This window comes from Lolium rigidum, chromosome 7 (assembly GCF_022539505.1).
Source record: "Lolium rigidum isolate FL_2022 chromosome 7, APGP_CSIRO_Lrig_0.1, whole genome shotgun sequence".
Lineage (NCBI taxonomy): Eukaryota > Viridiplantae > Streptophyta > Magnoliopsida > Poales > Poaceae > Lolium > Lolium rigidum.
Window position 1 is genome coordinate 208,483,545 of NC_061514.1, and position 5,665 is coordinate 208,489,209.

At 41.4% G+C, this 5,665-nt stretch overlaps 1 long non-coding RNA gene across 1 annotated transcript; it reads left to right on the forward strand.

Annotated features, from left to right (window-relative positions):
* The first annotated feature begins 4,542 nt into the window (after nucleotides 1-4,542).
* LOC124679170 lies at nucleotides 4,543-5,386 on the forward strand. Its single transcript, XR_006994847.1, has 3 exons — nucleotides 4,543-4,671; nucleotides 4,886-5,171; nucleotides 5,242-5,386. It is a non-coding gene; the product is annotated as an uncharacterized LOC124679170 (long non-coding RNA).
* Nucleotides 5,387-5,665: the final 279 nt, after the last annotated feature.

Sequence of the window (5,665 nt, forward strand, 5' to 3'; positions counted from 1 at the left end):
CCTTGCGTCACCTGCAAAATCTTTGAACTCTCTGTCGATCTTTCTCCATGTGTTCCATCGGCGAGGGTGTCTCAACTCCCCGTCCGACTTACGGTCCTCTTTGTGCCATCACAATAACTTGGCATGCTCTTTGTTCCTGAACAGACGTTTCTACCGTGGTATTATAGGATCATACCACATCACCTTGGCGGGAACCCTCTTCCTGGGTTTCTCGCCCTCAAAATCTTCACCAGGGTCACCTCCTCTGATCTTATAATGCAATGCAGTGCATACCGGGCATTCATTCAAATTCTCGTATTCACCGTGGTAGAGGATGCAGTCGTTAATGCATGCATGTATCTTCTGAACCTCTAAACCTAGAGGGCAGACAACCTTCTTTGCTTCGTTCGTACTGGCGGGCAACTCGTTATTCTTTGGAAACATATTCTTCATTATTTTCAGCAACTTTTCAAATCCTGAGTCAGATAGACCTTCATGTACCTTCCATTTTAGCAAATCCAGTGTGCAACCCAGCTTTTTCAGACCATTATCGCATCCTAGGTACATCGACTTTTTGTGATCCTCAAACATGCGATCCAAATTCTCCATCTCCTTCTCAGTTTCGCAGTCTCCCCGTGCATCAGCAATGGTTCGGCCAAGATCATCGGCGGGCTCATCACGTGTCTCTTCTTCACCTGCCCCTTCACCTTCCCCTTCGCTTCCCCTCCTTCAGCATCCTCCATGAAAGTATCACCGAAATGATTAGGATAGTTGTCATCATCCCCTTCTTCATTATCTTCCATTCTAACCCCTCTTTCTCCATGCTTGGTCCAACAATTATAGCTTGGCATGAAACCGTGCCGAAGCAAGTGGACGTGAATGGTTCTTGAGGAAGAATAACCCTTCGATTCTTACAGGCAGCACATGGACGAGAGAACAAAACCCCGCTGCTTGTTCGCATTAGCCACAGCGAGGAAATCATTCAAACCCGTAATGAACTCGTCACAGAGTCGGTTACCGTACATCCATTGCCGATTCATTTGCATTATTATTATATAAAGTATATAATTAACCATCATGCATTTGTTAAACTAACTAGCTAGAAATAATAGAAATTAAACTATGAACTACACGTGCATATTTATCAATGACACATGAAAGGTTCAAGTTGCTAACCGCGATCGAGGAGGAAAAATAAATGAGAAAACATAAGTGTGGCTCGGACACTTCATATAATGTTTGTTTTATGTGAACACAAGTGGCATCATGCTCTCGGGCATTTCATCGAACACCTCTTATGCATAAGAGGATACAAGCTAAACCCACCACCCCTTGTGAATAGAAGTGAAACACCAAGTAGCTCACACACAAGCCAAGTGTGCTGCAACAGTATTTATAGTGGTGGGTCTTTAGTCCCGGTTGGCCTGGCCTGGCCTGAGCACCTTTAATCGCGGTTGGCCAGACCAACCGAGACTAAATGTCCGACCGTACACCAGCTGTCGATCGAGACCGTTGGACCCGGAGCTTCAGTCGTGGTTCCCATGCAGAACTGGGACTAAAGACCCCATTAATCCCGGGCCAAAATGTTTGAGGACTAATGGGGTGGTATGGAAGCCCTCTTTTCTACTAGTGTTACCAAGCACCTCTCTTTCTTCACTTTCGAAAATAACAGTACATATTTCTTGAAATTCCATGCTAGCACTAACTTCGTGTACAGACTGGACACACACACTTGTCCCCTCTTTAGTCTGCATTTGTTACAGTGAATAAAAGCTCTTGCTATACATCTTACACAAGAAGACTGGTCAAGAAAAGAAAAAGATTAGTCCCAAGAAGAACGCTCAACTTTTAACCAAGGACACAGCTTCTTATATATCAGGTTCTTGCTAACATTGCTTTGCTTTTGACCCCATTCAGGGGGCATCTTTGGCTGCTCAAAGCTATACTCTTGCAAGAAAAGAGGAGAGGGAGAGAGAACAGAGGTGGGAAACGAAAGAGTGGAAAAGCATGCGTTGGGGAGAATCCATGCGGCTTTCGCAGCTTGGAAGTTCTTTTCTTTCTTTAATCTTCAGCCCCCCTGCCTTTTGTCTTGTTTGTATGGATGCTTCTTGCTAGTTTTACTGAAGTAAATTCCTGGTGGTGTTTTATGTAGGCAAAGGGAAATATTATAAAGGTAATTGTTTCCAAGTTCGTTAAGATAAATTTGAGTTGGTCTAAAATTTGAAAGCTATGAACTGTATAAACTTTATAAGCTGTGAAAGAATTCTCTGAAACAACTCTCGAGTTACTAGCAAATGTGAAGGCTATTTGCAAGTAGAGTATGCTAACTGGAATATTAAAAGCTTCTTTAGTAAGTGGTCTACTTTGCTTTGGTAGTAGGGCACAAACACCAATAGATTTCACATCTTATCACAAGATAAGAAACAAAGCAAGGAAATTATTGGTCATCATATCTTTACGTGTACCTCTATAGCAAGCTTGCAATGTGCTTTCCTGGTCAATTAATACAACAAATAGGAAATTCAAAAAAGAGTGGGCACTAGCTACTACAAGCATGTGCAAAGCAGCTTCTGAAACAAAGGAGAACATCTTGCCCATATCCCCCTGACAAGAACCTTTGATGACTGATTTTGTGATAGGGAAACTTGGTACTGCTCTCTTTACAAAAAACTGCATGAGTAGAATGGCTTTGATTTTGCAAAAGCAGAAGCTTCTATTCCTATAATCTTCTTAAATAGCAGTGCTTAGAACATGATAGGCCATCTTCCCCTAGTTACACCAGCATCCCAGTCAGACCCACCACAGAATGGAGCTCCTGTTATTTCTTTTTTCTTTCTTTCAACACAATGATCTGATCCACAACAAGCACTTCCGAAGCTTCTGTTTGTTGGGGCGAGTGTCGCACCTATGCTCTGCCGGGCGATCTTCTTGATTCTCCAGCTCCCCTGAAGAATGCAGAGAGATGATCATTTCAATATCAGAGGGAGTACAGGGGAAACATGGGAACAACCCTTCAAGTGTTGTGTTCAAGGTTATCTACTGCATCATTGGGATTTTGATTTAAGTAGCCATAGCTAAATTAATAACGCCATCGCAGTGTGCTTTCTTTGACTGCTTCAGATGCATATTGGTTAATTATTTCAAGTATGGTAAGTGCATGCAGGGTGCTCATGAGGAGAGTATGAGCAATCGCCTTTGTTTGCGTAATGAGGACAAGCAGTGCAGCCATTTTTAGTTTTTCTTGTCATCTCATTATATTTATCATGCATTTCTGCTAAATACAACGTCGTAGCATCTTATGTTTGAATACATAGTGCTTAGTTTAATAGAAAAATCATAATGTAATGAAATGAGTGGGTGCAGCTGATATTATATTTAGAATATAGAAGCTTTAGTATACAAAATCCAACTTACAGTGAGCACACCGTGACAAAAGAAGACTGAAATCAACATTAATCCAGATACATGAGATACATACTACAAATTTGCATTGTAACTTATATTATGTTTGGTTTAGCCTAAACTGAAAGATCACAACAGTAATCAGTAGCCATGAATTTAATGCCAACTTCTTTCATATTAGACAAGTTCTTGTATGAAACCTAAGGCATTTGTGAACAAGGTGACATCCAGAAAACACATTGCGTATTATGTTCTTCTCCTTTGTCAATTGTTTAATGTCAAAATGAGAATCCTCCGAGATCCATGGAAAGTTAGTACCCAAATAAGAGAAGGAAGAAGAACAAATAGCAGACATTACATAGTTGAATGCAGGAAAATTAAGTTACCTGTTGTGAACTGGATCCGGTCCACTGTGCACCTTCCTCTTGCTGCTACTGAAAGGATCATCAGCCTTGAATTCCTCCAGTGTCCTCTTAGTCAATCCTCTATTGACTCCAGTCATCATCCTCCTACCGCCTACTACTGCATTGGCTAACCGCACAGGAGATGAATGTTTCACGCTACTCTCCACCATCATTGACACCAGAACAAGGCCTCCAAACAGGATGGCCAATGCCGGCTTCGCAGACCTTCCCAGCCGGCTCATGATAGCTCCTACCTTTGTGTTGGCTCGGCACTGCCACCACCACAACCCCTCTATGTGCTTCTCATAGGGTGGTGCTGGTGCAGCTGCAAGAACTCCAATATGAGTGTGAGGTTACCTTGCTCCCTGTCTCAGTGTCTCAACACATTATATTCTGCAGGCAGTGGTGGTATTTTTGTTTCTTGCTCCTTGGTTTCTTCTCGAGTTTTCTTTCTTCTTCTCTAGCTGCTTCTCGTGTGCCTTTGAAGGGCCTAATGCAGGGGGCAGGGTAGAATCAAAGCAACTGAGCCATGCTTGCTTTTGTCCTTTGCTTTTCTTTTCCTTGAGTTATGCTATTTTTCTTTCTTTTCTTTTGATTTCATATGTAATTGGTCTTGATTGGTCAAAGAAGATCCAATAGCCTATAGGAGTTCAAGGTTGCAACTGACCGTGCTGCCTGGTCCATAAGGATTCCTTGGTTAGAGGATAATCTTGATTACTTGAAAGTGTTAAGGATGGAATAAAAGAAGGGGGAAGAAGTAACCTTTGAGTAAATCTAGGAGGGGCATGACAGATGAGAGATTGTTCTGATTAAGCAAGGCACAGAAAGCAACTGCAAAGTGAGAAGCACCCTGGAGAAATACACATCTGTATGCTACTACTTTCAGGTGATATGTCGCTATCTTTTTTATTGTACTGTGACAACATGTATCAAACTTTCCCTCCTCATGAACCCTAGAAAACATCCCTCTTATTCAACTCTTTACATTTATACATGTTTCGCTACCCTGATAAAATCTACACAAATACATTTTTTTTTGCATGCAGTTACTTATAATTCATCTGTTATCTTACATATTTTCTCTCTCATCAACACGGCAGGCATGTTACTGAAAAAACATGGTCAGTACAAAATAGTTTGGACCTGATGTGATTTATCAGCATATCTGAAGCAAGCAGATTTTCCTTGACCAAAAGCCAAGATGAGGCAGGGGACAAGTCCATATCACTCCTATATTGTGGAAAGGGCCAAAGGAGTTGGTTATTTTTGAGACAGCCTGACACACTGGCTGTCCTGCAATTCACTGTTATGCAAGCTAGCAAAAATAAAGTGCAAGAGGTGGCTGCATGCATTACTGACACTAGGACATCCCCTGTTTTAACATTGGTAAATGCTGAAAATTACTTCCCTCTACGACCTCGGTACATCCTAATATTTACTCCATCTGCTCTTGCAGCGAAGTTGAAATTTGTAGCATAAGACAAGGGAGTAATTTAGTACTGTTCCTGGTACGAAAATTCAAACACCGCTTCATATGAAGTACTCCATCTGCTCTTGCAGTGAGTACTTGCTATTCACTTCTATGCAGAGCCCGACGTAAACTCTTGTAGCTTGCATCAATTGATGCGAACTTTTGAGTTTAAAGCGGCCTTTTTAACCAAAAAACTTAATATTCGGTAGGTGATACAACATTTTTAACAAAAAGGAACCAAATATACATGAATCTTCTGGTCGCTCACGAATCTTCTGGTAATATTCGGTAGTATAATTTGGTCACTTTGCCATAGAACATTATAGTAAGCTAAAACATTCAGATGACACCTCCTTTTCGAAAGAAAAATAATTCAGAGGACACTCTTTACAGGGTTTACCTTCACCCT